Source organism: Canis lupus, chromosome 27, assembly GCF_003254725.2.
Source record: "Canis lupus dingo isolate Sandy chromosome 27, ASM325472v2, whole genome shotgun sequence".
Taxonomy (NCBI): Eukaryota; Metazoa; Chordata; class Mammalia; order Carnivora; family Canidae; genus Canis; species Canis lupus.
Genome location: NC_064269.1, coordinates 23398778 through 23414085, shown reverse-complemented (window position 1 = coordinate 23414085; position 15308 = coordinate 23398778). Strand labels below are relative to the sequence as shown.

The following is a 15308-nucleotide window of genomic DNA, read 5'->3' as shown; positions in this document are numbered from 1 at the left end:
CTTTTCCCTATGATTTTTAATATGATATATGCTCATTATAGCTATTGAAAACTTCATAAAACATAAAGAAGAAAACATTGATGACTCGTAGCTCAGCTACCAAATGGATGGTAACTATTAAGGTTTTGGCATATCCTTTCCTTGTCTGCTCCCTCCCTGGGGGCCCCTATCCCTCTTCAATTCCCCTCCCCTCCCCCAACTCCCAATATCTTTTATTAGTTAGAAGCTAAGGTGGTTCTGCTTAGCTGGATACAGCTGCATACTTTCAACCAAAGTCCACCCAGAACATTGGTGCCATAGAAGAAGCAAAGTCCATTTGACCTCAAGGGCATAGGTTTTCATCCCATCCCTATTCCAGAGGAAAGTTCTCAAGGTTACAGGAAAGTGGGTGTGGCAAAATTTCTCCTATTCATTCTCTTCCCTCTCTGCTATTTCAGGGTAAGAATGCTTCTCTAATGAAAAACAATTTATTTTCAAGGCCTAGGCTAATGCTACTGATTTTATTTCATTGGATTTACTTTAATGACTCCACCAAGGAGGACTCTCTCCCCAACAGGGTCTATACATTATTTGACACGCAGAATATCATACTTCTTATCCAGTCTTGGGAAGTGATATCTGTTCTAACTTTTACAGGCTGAACCATGTGGCATCCCTTGAGGTAGTCTGCCTCCCCAGTAAATCATACCACTTTAGAGATGGTCAGGCCCAGAAAACCTAAAGATTCTTCTGGCAGAAACTGGTTAGATCTAATGGTCCTTGTACTAAAATTGGGGGTAAAACCATTCTACTAAAAGTGGCATCTTGAGCTAACCCTAAGTTAAGGACCATTATCCAAGGAACTGATATAAAAGTTTCATAGACCAAGGCAAGATACCTGTGTAAAGACACCTGTAATTGACTGTAAAAATGTCCACAATTTTTTCCCATATCTATATGAATACCCTTTCACAATGTTACTTTACAGCCCCTCCTATTAAGTGATAATGTTTATTTCCCCAACCCTTAATCGAACATTAGCAGTGGTCCAAGAAAGTACTTGTGCTTTGGGATGTGTCCACTCTTGCTGGTTTTTGAAACCCAGATATTGGCACATGCAGCCTAGGCTAATCTACTAGAAGATGTAAGACTACATGGTGAGAGGCCTCAACTGGCCAAGTAGTCTCAGTAATTCTAGACAACCCGCAAAATCATGAGCTAAATAAAATGGTGGCTGCTTAAAGCCACTGAGTTTTGAGGTGGTTTGTTAATTATCAAGAAAGTTAATGGATGCACCTTCCTTAACCAATCCATTAATCAATACTTCATGGTTATGGCCAACCAATCAGTTAAAATTTCACCAAACTGTGTGATCCATGATCAACACATTCAAAGTAGCCTTTTTCCATTTTATTCAAAAAGGACTCATTATATCAAAAGAATATAACATTTTCATATTTATCAGTATTGTTACTTGTCATTCTAGTTCATCCATTTTAACTCTTATATGAATAAATCTTATATTTTTTGTCTGTTGGAAATATTTCAGTTGTTCATTTTCTTCCAATCAAATATTGCCAAATTGCTCTCTAAAATGACTGTACCAATTTCCACTGCCACTAAAATTGTAGGAGAGCTCTCACTGTTCTTCGCCCTTCAATACCGATATTGTCATTCATTTTCCTCAATCTGATGGGTTTGAAAAGCTATGTTACTTTACTTTGAATTTCTATCATAACTAGTGAAGTTGTAGATAATTTTATTGGGCACTTACATTTCTTCTTCTGTAAAATGCCTGTTTGTTCTTGTTGCCCATTTTTTTTTATTAGTTTGTTTGTCTTTTTTTCTACTGCTAAAGTTCTAAATGCTTACTGTTTGGTGGCTATAGGTTTTCCAATATCTCCTGTTAGTGGTTTATTCTTTTGTTTTGTTTCTTAATGATCCCTGTTGATGTATTGAAAATGCACTTTCAATAAGGCAAAATTTACTAGTCTTTTCCTTTATGGAATCCTTCCCTGACTTGAGGTCATAAAAATACTCCAGTTTTTAACTGTAGAATTTTTGAAATTTTGCTTTGCACTTCCAGATTTTTAAGCCACCTGGAATTTATTCTGTCACCAGGATCTAATTTTACTTTTTTCCATATGGATAACCAATTGTCCTTGTACCATGTACTGAAGAGCCATACTTTCCCTACAAATTTTTAATGCCACCATGGTCAAGTATGATGCTTCCATATATGAATTTAACTATTTCTAGACTCTCAAGTCTCCCCCTCTCTGTTCTATATGATGGACTTAAAGCAAATTTCATACTATTTTTTTGGCTTTATAATAAATAATGAAGTTTTAGAGAAAGTCATCCCCAAATCTGTGCCTCTTGAAAATTGTCTTAGCTACTTCCTCCTTTCTTTTGTTTCCCCAAGTAAATCATTTACAAGTACCTCTTCCCTTTGGGAATGGTTGGTGATAGTCTGGATGAAAAGGCATTACAAATCCTCTTCATCACTCACCATCTCATCTTTCACTCACAAAAACACATGTGCACATGCATGCACACATATACATACATACACACAGAGATTGTGTGTGAGAGAGACATGAGACAGAGAGAAAGAGAGAGACTTCTTGATTATTCCAGGAAAAATAGGCTTCCAAAAAGCAGAAGAAAGGAAAAAAAAAAAAAAGACAACTATAAATTACTGGATTTTACAGTTAAATAAAATAGAATTTGTATAGTGTGTTTTCTTTCTTAACTCTGTCAATATAATATTATCTTTCTCAAGTAATTAAACTCCTCCTTTCTCACCCAATATAATGTTGGGGAACTTTCTCCACTGGCTTGCCCTCTCCTTAGTTTTTTTGTTTTGTTTTGTTTTTTTCAAATTTGAACCAAGTCTAGATTTCAGCTTCCCTGACAAAGGACTTCTGATACTTCTTCCTTTTCTTCTGCACTAGGGTCTCTGTGTACTGTCAAAAATAGCTTTTTTATTTTTTTTTAATTTTATTTACTTATTCATGAGAGACACAGAGAGAAGGCAGAGACACAGGCAGAGGAAGAAGCAGGCTCCTTGCAGGGAGCCTGATGTGGGACTCGATCCTGGGACTCCAGGATCATGCCCTGAGCCAAAGGCAGATGCTCAACCGCTGAGCCGCACAGGCATTCCCAAAATAACTTTTTAAATAGAACTCATTCCTTTAGACTCCTCCTTCTTAAAATCTAACACTGAATTCTAAGATTACCTTAATCAACCTCTTAGCCAAAACAGTTCGTTCTTGCTGATTAGAATCAAGCTCAAGGATCAATTCTTTTCATTGTTAGCTGTTATCATTGGGTGTATGTGGTAAAATACATATAATGTAAAATTCACCATTTTAACCATTTCAAAGTGTGTAGTTCAATGGCTTTTAATACAGTTGAGCCTTGGACAATACAAGGGTTAGGGATTCCATCTCCTCTCACAGTAGAAAATCCACATATAACTTTGAACTCCCCCAAAACTTTACTAATAATAGCCTACTGTTGACCAGAAGTCTTAACAATAACACCAAAAGTTGATTCACATGTGTCTAGTACATTGTATGTATTGTATACTGTATTCTTATAATAAAGAAAGTTAGAAAAAAGAAAATGTGGTCTAGAGCCATACCACCCAGAATGCTCCCAATCTCCCATCCAATCTTGGAAGCTAGAATAATTTGACCCAAGGATTTCAAACCTGTATTGTTCAAGAATCAACTGTACATTCACAATGTTATGCACCACAGTCTCTATCAGTTCCCCAAAAGTTCCATCATCCCAAAATGAAATCCTGCACCCATCAAGCAGACACTCCTCCTTTGCCCTCCCCCTGGGCTCCCTCACCATTCTATCTTTTGTCTCTACAAATGTAACTACTCTAGGCACTTCATATATGTGGGATCATACAATGTTTGTCTTTTTATGAATGGCTTATTTCACTTAACATAATGTCTTTAAAGTTCATCCATCTTGTAGCAGGTGTGAAAATTCCCTACTTTTTCATGGCTAAATAATATTTCATTGTGTATACATAATACATTTTATTTTTCCATTCATCTAATGATGGACATTTGGTTTGTTTCCATCTTTTAGCTATTATGAATAATGCTGCTGTATACATTTACACATTTGTGTAAAAGTTTCTGTGGGGACATATGCTTTCATTTCTGTTGGATATATATCTATGAATTAAATTGCTAGGTCATGCAGTAACTTTAACTTTTTGAGAATATGCCAAACTACTATCCATAGTGGCTACACCATTTCACATTCCAATCAGCAATGTATGAGTGTTCCAATTTCTCCATATCCTTACTAACACTTCTTATTTTTTAAAATTATTATTATTACAACCATCCTGGTAGATATAAAGTTGTATCTCATTGTGGTTTTGATTTGTATTTCCCTAATGACATGACATTGAGCATCTTTTCATGTACTTATTTGACATTTGTATATATTATTTGCAAAAATGTTTACACAAGTCTTTTGCTTACTTTTTAATTGAGTTGTCTGTACTTTTTCTGTTGAGTTATGAGTTCTTTATATAGTCTAGATACTAGACTCTTACCCTACACAATTTGCAAATGTTTTCTCCCATTCTGTTGGCTATGGCCTTGCTCTCTTGATAATGTCCTTTAATGCACAAAAGTTTTTAATTTTGATGAAGCCCGCTTTATCTATTTTTTATTTTGTTGCTTGTGCTTTTTGGTGTCACGTCTAAGAAACCACTGCCCAAATCATTTTCATAAAGTTTTAACCATATATTTTCTTCTAATATTTTTATAGTTTTTTAGCCCTTATATTTAGATATTTGATTCATTGGGAGTTAATATTTGCATACAGTGTCAGTTAAAGATCAATTCTGCAAAAAGGATTTTGCCTTATTTTGTATGTAAATATCCAGTCATGCAGCACTAATATTAGCTTTTCAGAAGCTAAATCAGCAAGTAAGCAATGAGGAATGTGAACAGTCTCTTTATATGATTGGTACCCAAATGTTTTATCTTCATGATATATACACTACTATCACACTCTCACTTGATGTACATCCCGGAATAAACTGGCGACTTTCATTATTGCATTATTTTTAATATTTTTTAAATTTATTTATGATAGTCATATAGAGGGAGAGAGAGAGGCAGAGACATAGGCAGAGGGAGAAGCAGGCTCCATGCACCTGGAGCCTGACGTGGGATTCGATCCCGGGTCTCCAGGATCACGCCCTGGGCCAAAGGCAGGCGCCAAACCGCTGCGCCACCCAGGGATCCCCATTATTGCATTATTTTTAATGCAACACGACAGAAGTCTCATTTCACTGCATCTTTTTTTAAATTTAAAGTCCACTCTGTAATCCATTTCATATTATTGCTATTTAAACTTTTAAGCATATTTGTATTTCAATCAGTTCTTGCTCTACTTTTAGAGGAGTTCTGAGTATTTACAGAGAACTGAGTTCTGAGAATCTATAATATTCTGTCACACCTATGATAATTTACTTCATTATTTTCCTTTCCATCAATTTTAGTCACTTAAGTGGTATGATAATTAATGGAAATAAGTAGGGGTCAACAACTTTTGCAAGTCATTACAAACCCTTTGTTACTAACAATTGGTTACAGGTAGAGCTTAACTAAAAAAATGTTAGTGCTTGCCTCCTCATTTAACCACTCAGGTCTATTAATATCTACTTTAGTACTTTTCAGCATGAATCCTCTATTATAAATTTCCTGCTCCTAGAGTTTCCAATGCCAATCTTCTATTTTTAGTCTTATCCTAATTTGCAGAGGTAAGACTGCTTTGGAAATATTTACTTTAGGATACTACTTAACAAAACCATTCACGCACACAAACACAGTCACAAAAACATACACAAGTTTCACTGCTTGAGACATTGGTATTAGTTTGATCCCTTTACTGAGTCCATTCACCCCCTGATGGGCTGGCTCTATCCATAAATTACAGGACTTATTAACAAGGAAAGTTTTGAGAAATGGTCACAGTGCTTAAATGGATTTGAATGCTTCAACTGCTTTGATAAGCTACATGTTCTTTTTGGACATCAAAAGGAATCTAAAAGTGTGAGAACAAAAGCAAAATTACCTTTAGTAAAGTAACTTTTCTTCCCAGAAATTATATAGTTTGTCTTAAACTCTTAGGTCTTACCTTCTCCAGCCTCTCCCTATACAGCCCTTTGTCCCCGGAGAGAAAGAATTGCCCAGCTTCTGAACTCATATTGACCAAGGGTAGTAGTAACCAGGAGCCATGTTCCTATGAGAAGGAAAGGTCTGGCTCTTGCCCACCTCTCCAATTTTATCTTCTAAAAGTATGCTCCACACCAGTTGTGATGCTCCAACCACACCAGCTTTCTTCCTGCTCCTTGAACTTGGCACATCGCACTCATCCTTAAGATAGCTCACTTGCTGTCCCAAATGTGGAAAACTGTCCTCTGCGATTCTTATGACCCGTTCTCATCCTTCAGCTCAAATCTCAAAGAAAACCTTCCTCTAGAAGCTCTAAGTGTGTGCTCACTCTTTATTTTTCTTAATCACTAACACTCATTTCAGTTTATAATTACTTAACAATTTTTTAACTTAACAATTGTCTACTGCCACCAGTAGAACACAGTTGCCAGACCAAGATCTCATTTGACTTACGTTTTGTTCTGTCCAGAGTTTTTAACATATAATAAATGCTACTGTAATAATTAGTAATTATTGGAAAACAAAATGATCAGAAAAATAGATACTGACTTATCAGTAGGAGAGATAAAACAAATATGTACATCATTCAAAATCTCTATCTTCTCTGCAGACTATGAATGTCAAAATGTTATTTCCAGCTTTCTCCTCACTTTAGCATAAATTGATATGATGTACTCAGGGAATGCAAGCTACTTTTAACATTAAGCTAAAAGAAGTAGGCGTATGGGGTAGATCCATGCCAAAATAATCACATAGTTCTTTTTAAAAATATATAGAAAAAGATTTGGATTACTCAATAGTTTAAATCATCTGTGGTGCCATTACCTTCCATTGGATTGGATTCTTATGAATTTGTACACAGCTCTGTAGCAGAGTATTTCCTCTAGCCGATGTCTCTCACTTGGTTCTGTTTTTCAAGTATAACCCTGACATTACAAACAACGAGGCTCCAGATATCCATTAAATTATCTGTTCTTCTTTACTGAATACAGAATTGTTGTTTTGGCTAGAATTAGTCAGGCACAGTTAGTACAATAACACTCAGTGCCTTCCTGTGTAGCACCTGCTACATGTTATTTATTTCTTGTTAGCTACATAGTACAACAAATTGTGTCTTTTAACAGCTCATTGAGTAGAAGAAGAGAAAGTGATGGCAGTGGGATTGTTGAAAATGTTCAATGGTGTCAATATATTTCTTCTCAAATAATCTAGCTAGTAAATTTGCACTAATAATATTTATTTCTTTGGAAAATTTCTCTGCTATATAATTTCCAGATGACCTTGAACAGACAGCAGCATGAGTAGAATAAGAAAAGACAATGACCCATGGCTTTAATCTGTTAGCAAAGGTTACTTTAATTGAATAAATGCAGTATATGGAAATGAACCAATATTTCTTTGCAAAAAGCTTAAAAATGTTAAGGTACTGTTCAGATGTTAAATATCCATGCATTATTTAGAGTTTTGGGTTTAACAATACAATTAAATGCCACATCAGTAAGAGAACAAAATCTATATTAAGAACTTTTCCAGAGTATTACAAAGTCATTGGAACATCTTCTAGAACAGCACAGTTGCTTTGAGGTCACCCAAATCCATGTGAATGCACACATTTTACATTTCCCATCAAATCCACTAATTCAGTTTCACTAATGGGCAAAATTCAACAAACAGCAGTTAAATCAAGTACAGGGAAGAGCAGTGGCTACTGATTTTTTCATCTGTGCATTTTGTTTTATTATGTTAGAGACTCTAATTGAACTTTGTTCCAAGCTATTAACCTATGACAGAAGACTGTGGAGATAAGATTTCACTGACATATAGAACAAAGAAAAAGAAAGAGTGTGAAAATTACGATGACAAGGTTGCCTTAGCAGTTTTGAGGTGGTAAAATGAAATCCCTGACTAATAGGCCTTGCTAACATAGGAAGGGTGAGGATGTGAAGAAGGACAAACTCAGGTCGAACCCAAGAGTCTTCCTGAGGACCCATAATAGAAACACACTGTTATTGCAAAGTTCAAATTGCAAAGCAAATTAAAGTGTGCCTCTAATTGTTATAAGTTGTACAAGAAGTTCATATACAAGAATAAATTAGGAAGCATTAGGAGTAAATTGTTGATGTTATCTATGCAGCCGTTTTTTTTTCTTTGAGAAAACACTAATCTTTGTGTTACATTTTGTAAATTATCAGTCTTCTTGGTTTTCAGGAACTCAAATACCTTCAAGGGATACTTCCCCCTTGATATCACTACCTTAATTCTCAATTGAACTGAAAAGAATAAAGTATAAAAGCATTATAAAATAGTCTAACCTATGAAAGAATTGTTCATGGATCTTTATATAACATACAAACAAGTCAATATTCTGTATCTAAGTTAGGCTCTGACTGAGATTTGGGTAGTATTTCTTAAATATGGGATAAAAGATTATGTGCAAGATGTAGTGGAGATATGAGCTTATTGTAGCTCATTAACAACACAATCTTCTCCCTGAAAAACAATGCCAATGTTTTCCTTCCTGGCCAGCGTATGTGTCTTCTGATGAGAGAAAATCATTAAGGAAAGTCTTGGAGACTTAAAGCTGAAAGGAATGAAACTATTCTAAACCATTTAAACCTTCCAATATACCTTGTGGGTAAATATACTAAATGGGAAAGGGCATTTTTTCTATGTTTTTCTAGAATAAGCTCGGAGAGTACAAGGAAGTTTCAAATCTCTATTTTGTAAACAAATTTTGAATCTATTTTTAAAATATTATAATTTCACATGTATTGTGATACATACACGGGAAAAAATTTTACCTATGCTATTGGTTGCTCATCGTGACTATACACAGGAAAATTTATTTGAATGAAAGAATGTTTCAGTGGAAGTGAAAATCTAATGTGTTGGGAAATACAGAAATTAGAAAAGATTATCACAATAAAATAATTTCACAAATTTTATACTGAAATGACTACTGTTGCTTCAATTGCTTATTTACTTTAAGCAGTAAGTAACATCATCTATAGATTTTATTGATCCAAAGGCAAAAAAGAAAAAAAACCACAATTTTCTCACTTGCAAGGATACTTTCATAACCCAGAGATCACTTCTGGGAAACCAAAGGTACTTCTTTAAGAGAACATGTAATCCAGAGAGTTCATAGATTTATTTTAAACAACCTCTGAAAATTTTCCATTAAAATAATTATTTTTTAGAGAAATTAAATAACTTATAGTATCTAAGACACATAGAGAATGATTACTGACATCATAAATATCATTCTTGATACGATGTCACTACAAATAACTATTAACTCACAGCTCATGATGATGCAATGTGTGCCGTCTGATATCCCATCAACATAGACCAATGAGCAGCACTAGGAAGAGTAACCCATTCACAAATGACTCCACTGAAGGTGATCTTTGCAGATGAGCTCAGGATAAGTCACAGCACTGGCCTGTCTTGAATGCAATATTATGTCCCAACACAACATTTGTGTTTCATGTTCAATTGCACTATTCTAGGACAGCCACATAACCAAGGGCTTTGCTCATCAGTAAATAGTCTCAGGCAGCTCTTGTTTCACTCATTCCATGTATAGACCTGGCAGAGGTGACTGATTATTACTGGCAGAGTAGTTCAGATCACCACTTCAAATAATTTATAAGTCTCTGGAAGGAAATAATACTACTAAGAAAAAGAAACACAATATATTATTCACTGAAGAATGAGGACAGCCATTATTTTGGTCCTTCTGATAATGTCAGTTATATTGTTAGCTGATAAATTTCAGTGGTTCTATCTTCTCTTATTTGTCATGTCAAAGATGAATTTGTCCCTAAAACACATTTATTTAAACTTTATATTATCAATTTTTTCTTCCAAGTACTCTTGTTGGGAAAAATAAATAAATGAATTAAACCCATTTTCCTTTTTAAAATATTTAGATGGAACCATAACAAATTCGTAACCAATAAACTAAAGATTTGGTGAAATATAATACAACTATATAAAATATATATTTGATATAATTCAATTTGCATGTAAAGATTATAAAATATTTCCTCAATTCTAGCAATAAATTCTTCTTGCCAATGAGTTAATCACTTAATGTAACTATATTCAGAGTATGTTAAAGAGCATTTTCTGATAGGGAAAGCATTCAGGACAAATTTTCTCACAGACAATACAGACAGAAAGCAGCTTTAGTATAATCATAACCAATTCAACAATTACCTCCCTTTTTCACAATTTAGGAAATCATTTCTCATTATTTTCCCTAATACTTGAGAAAATCTTCCCTCAGTAAGAAGAGATTAGTCTAACATACTACTACTTACTTCTTAATCTTAAAAGTGTTTTAAAAAAAGAAGCAAACCTTTGCCCTTGGGAAAGGCAAAGATTTCTCAAATTAGGCATAAAAAGTACAAAGTATAAAAGAAAAAATATGTTTGATTTTGTAAAAATCACAAATATTTGCACTTCCAGTCAAAAAGGTTAAAAATGAAAGGCAAGCAAAAGAATGGGGTAGTATATTTGTAATATATCTATCTGACAAACAACTTATATGCAGAAAAAGGAAAACACCTCTTATAATTCAATAGTTAAACAATTTGATTATAAGGGGCAAAACATTGAACAGATTTTTTCATACAAAAAAGATCATTTTTTTCATTTAATAAAAGGGATGGCCAGCTAGCACACAAAAAGACAATTTCATTATCATCAGAGGAATACAAATTTAAAGCACAATGAGATACTACTTCATATCTATTGAAATGACTAAAATTGTTAAAAGACTAACAATGCTGAGTGTTGGTGAGGATATGAACCAACTGCTGGTGGGGATATAAAAATATGGCATCTACTTTAGAATACTGTTTGCCAGGTCTTTTACTAAGCTATACACACACTGACCATATGACTCAGCATCCTCTTCCTAGATAATTGCCCAAGAAGAATGAAATATGTGACTAGATGAAGACTTAGACACAAACGGTCAGACATCTTTATTCAGAATAGTCAAAAAATGAAAATGATTCAATGTTCATCATCAGAGGAATGGACAAAAAAAAGTGATATATCTATCCAATAAAATTCATAATACAAAGGAATGAACAATTGATAAGTACCATAGTGTGATAAATCTCAAAAGCATGCTGGATCAAAAAAGGCAGACACAAAGGAGGACATGCTTGGATGATTACATTTGTTTGAGATCCCATAAAAAAGCAAACTGATCTAGAGAAATCAGATCAGAGGAAGTAGTAGAGGAAATGGCTGACTACCAAGAAGGTGTCAGCAAATTTGGGGGGTTTGGAAATGCTCTGTAACTTGACTAATAGTGATGCCGTGATATATATGTCAAAACTTAATGAATCATATACTATAAACAAATGCAGTTAATTGTATGTAAGCTAAACTTCAATAAAGTTTATTTTAAAAAAGAAGTATCTCCTCATTCATTGTTTGAAACTGTGTATATAAATATAACTGTGCATACTTATAGAGTATTCTATTGGGAAAATATTCAAAAGTACATTTGGCCTCTAGGTAAACAAGGCAATGTAAAATATGAAATAATTCATGCAAAATGTATTGGCTAAAGATTATAAAGACAAGTAAAGTCAAAAAGGTTTAAAATCACAAGAAAAAGTGGAATTCTTGTTAATTAACATGCATAAAATAAATCAGAAATACTCTAAAAGAGATGATAGATTTGGTTAGTCTCCATTACCGATGAAATCTAATACAGAAACCAAATAAGATAAAATTGCCAAAAAAGTTGAGGTGAGATGAAGAAAAACCCTAAAAGTATTGAATTAATACTAACATTCCTAAGTAGAAGAAATGAAAATCAGAGCAAGTATTTCATTTTTATCTGCTATCCCTCTGGTACTCTGACTGTATTTCTGACTACTGAGTACCTCTTATTCCTCTTTTCTATTTCCTCTAGGCAAATTTTGTTTCTTGCACCCAAAACAGGTTATGCCTAAGTTAAAAAAAAACTCATTAGTGTCTGCTTCATATATGACAGAACTGTTAACATCTTTGGGGCACCAACTCTTCTTATTTGGAAAAACACCTAAAGCAGTGCCATGCATGTAAATTACTCAATAAATACTTCTCACGGTATCCGTGCAGTTTAGGAGATTACAGCCCAAGGAAGAACGAATGTATTGATAACACCATTTAAACCTTCCAAATATACCTTGTGGGTAAATATACTAAATGGGAAAGGGCATTTTGTCTTCCTTGAAAAAGTTGTGTGAGTGGAAATATTTATGGTCTTTATAGGTTATAAAAAAATTTAGTAAACTACCACTCACACATTACGGAATTTTAAAGTGGAAAAAGCCAGGGATTCTTGTTGGAGGGAAAAAAAAATGCATTAGTGTTTCACTGGTGTTTAGTGGAAGTGTGTTTTACTCCTTTTAAGATAAAGCTCCCAAAGGAAGGGTTTAAAAGGAGTTCCTGCATCTTTAACCTAAGAGGATGAAGACCTTGATATGAAGAAAGGACAAAGCTAAGATTGCAGGAGAGAGAAAAGAATTGAAAACAATCAATGTGTTGATGCCAGCTTAAAGAGGGTCACTGAAAGATCAGCTTCACCTGCATCTGTTCCTTAATTAAAAAGAGAAAGATGACAGTGTCCACTACTCATCGCTATGGTAACATTTAAATACCAGGCAATTTAGACCAGCAGTCCACTCAAAAGCAAAGCCAAATGAATGTTTAAGTAAATCCATAGAATACATAGGCTTATTCAAAAAAGTGCTGCGGCAGCACTACAAATAAAGTTTTAAAATCAAGTCGAGTATTTCTTTTCCTCAGGCATCCCCTAAGTTAGAAATATGAAAGAAAACATGCTAATGAAGGGATAGAATAGAATACGATATGTGTGAAGGAGAGGCCTTTTAAAAGAGCTTTTGAACAGATTTCCATTGTTTCTCTGTACAAGTTGTATTACATTATCTTTTGCCTTTCACCATTTCTATGATCCAAGCTACATGCACCCTAATTGTCTATGATTTTCATTGTTCACTTTGTTCCATTTTTATTCTGCAGAAATATATTTCACTTACACTAATTATTGTTTGTGTATGTTTTTTTGTTAATTATAGATTTTCTCTCCTTTTATCTTCTTGTTTCCTATTTCCTCATCCAATTCATGCATTATTATTACTGTCATCAAATTATGTTTACTGCTGAAAAAAATGGGGTTTACTTTTTAATAAATCAAGCAAAACTTGTAAAACTTCTCATTACCTGAATGATGTTATATGTTATTTATTGTGTGATGTCACACACATTGTATCATTGACTTCTGTTAACAAGTCACCTTTTAGTTATTTGTTCTATATGTATCTTTACAAAGTAAAAAAAAAAAATGTAAAAAGTTTAAAATCACATTAATTATAGCCATATAAATAACACAGTTGTATTTACACAAATAGCATGTGGATATATTTTATATTTTATACAGATTTTCATAATATCAGAAAATATTATCAAACATGACTTTCTAATGTACTGCATGTGTAAAATGCATTTTATTTAACAAAACACTATCCTCTACCAGTGTTTAAGCCCTTTATAAGGAAATAGGCTATTTTTCCTACTTACATGTTACTTTCCTCATAGCAGTAGCAGTTTCATGGGCCAGCAAGGTATTTTTCAAAAAAAAGGAAGTAATAACACTGTTCGCTTAGGCAATATAGTGTTCTATTAATATTAAGTTCATTACATGGTCATCATTAATTTTATTTTTACTCAAACCAAGCAAAGCTCTTTGATCCAGCAATATTTTCAGTTTTCTCCACTTAACAGGGCATTTATCTGTATTCTCCTGGTCCTGTTTAAAATATTCTGAATAGTAGCATATTTGAAAACCATAGGCTTAATATTATAATAACATTTTACTCAATCAAAAGGAACCTTTATTTTGAATTTTTTATTTTATATCTACTACAAATAGTTGTCTTAAACATCTTATTTTTATGGTATAGCTTCAAGCAGCATTTTTGTCATAAGTAATCAATTTCCATATCATCAATGTTCCTTATTCTTACTTTAAAAATATAACTAACTCCTGGCCACATATATAGTAACACCAGGTTGCATTATGACTACTTTAAAATAGCTAGCCAATTTAAATGAAAGAACACAAAATAATTGGTAAAATTCTTTTCTTAGTGTTTTGAAAAACTACAAAAGCATCACTCCAACTTTTGTTTAAGATATTCATCTTTTTCTAATTTTAAAGAATTATGCACCTTTACTGCTTTCTGCCTCATTAAGGATTTCTAAAAAGACAATTTAATCACTGGGAGTTCCTTTATTTAAAATAGTAAAGACTGTCCTGATCTTGTGAAACACTTCTGAAAGTGAGAAACAAGTAAAGAAGTCTCACCCACAATTACCTGCTTCCTTATGCAAATCCTACAGCTAGCTGCTTCTCATATCCACTAGGGGGATCATTACACAGTAAAAATAGATTGGTCTCTTTATAGGTGTTTTCTTACTTTCTCACTTAATAGCACAAGGAAGGAAAATAGTTTTAAACAACAATAACAACAAAAACACACTTCAACAGAATGATAAAATATTCTAATAATATTGGATGTTGAAAAACATTTGATATTTTTAAAGCTATTATTTTAAAATACACATTTGGAAATTAAGCCTACATACAGTCCATGCCCTAGCATCCAAAAAATTAAAGGTAAAAGCGGAACCCATGGAGAACATATATCAACAAATTCAAATATGGAGTAGCACAAATTTGCTTTAGTGCTAACCTACCTGAAATTTTTGTCTGACGATACGTTATTGGAATAATGATGTTCATAGTTTTGAAAAAAACTTAGAAAAGTCATTGAGTGCATCCATCTGCCCAGAAGAGGTTTCATTCACCAGTGGTCCCTCAATATTTTGGCCTACGGATTACTTAAACAAAAACATAAAACTGAATATTTTGTAAGTCAACTACCTTGCCCCATCCTTTTGCCAATACAAATAAAGCTTTCAAAAATTCATGACACGCCTATGCTTGCTTTTTATGAAGCCCAAGGAGCTGCTATCATTTAACAAGACATTACAAAAGTCATAGAGAAC

The 15308-nt window shown here is 33.6% G+C and overlaps 1 protein-coding gene across 15 annotated transcripts in view; it reads right to left on the bottom strand.

The window, feature by feature from the left end:
* SOX5 (SRY-box transcription factor 5) overlaps positions 1-15308 on the bottom strand; it is a 1002640-nt gene that overhangs the window by 545894 nt on the left and 441438 nt on the right. The window lies entirely within an intron of this gene.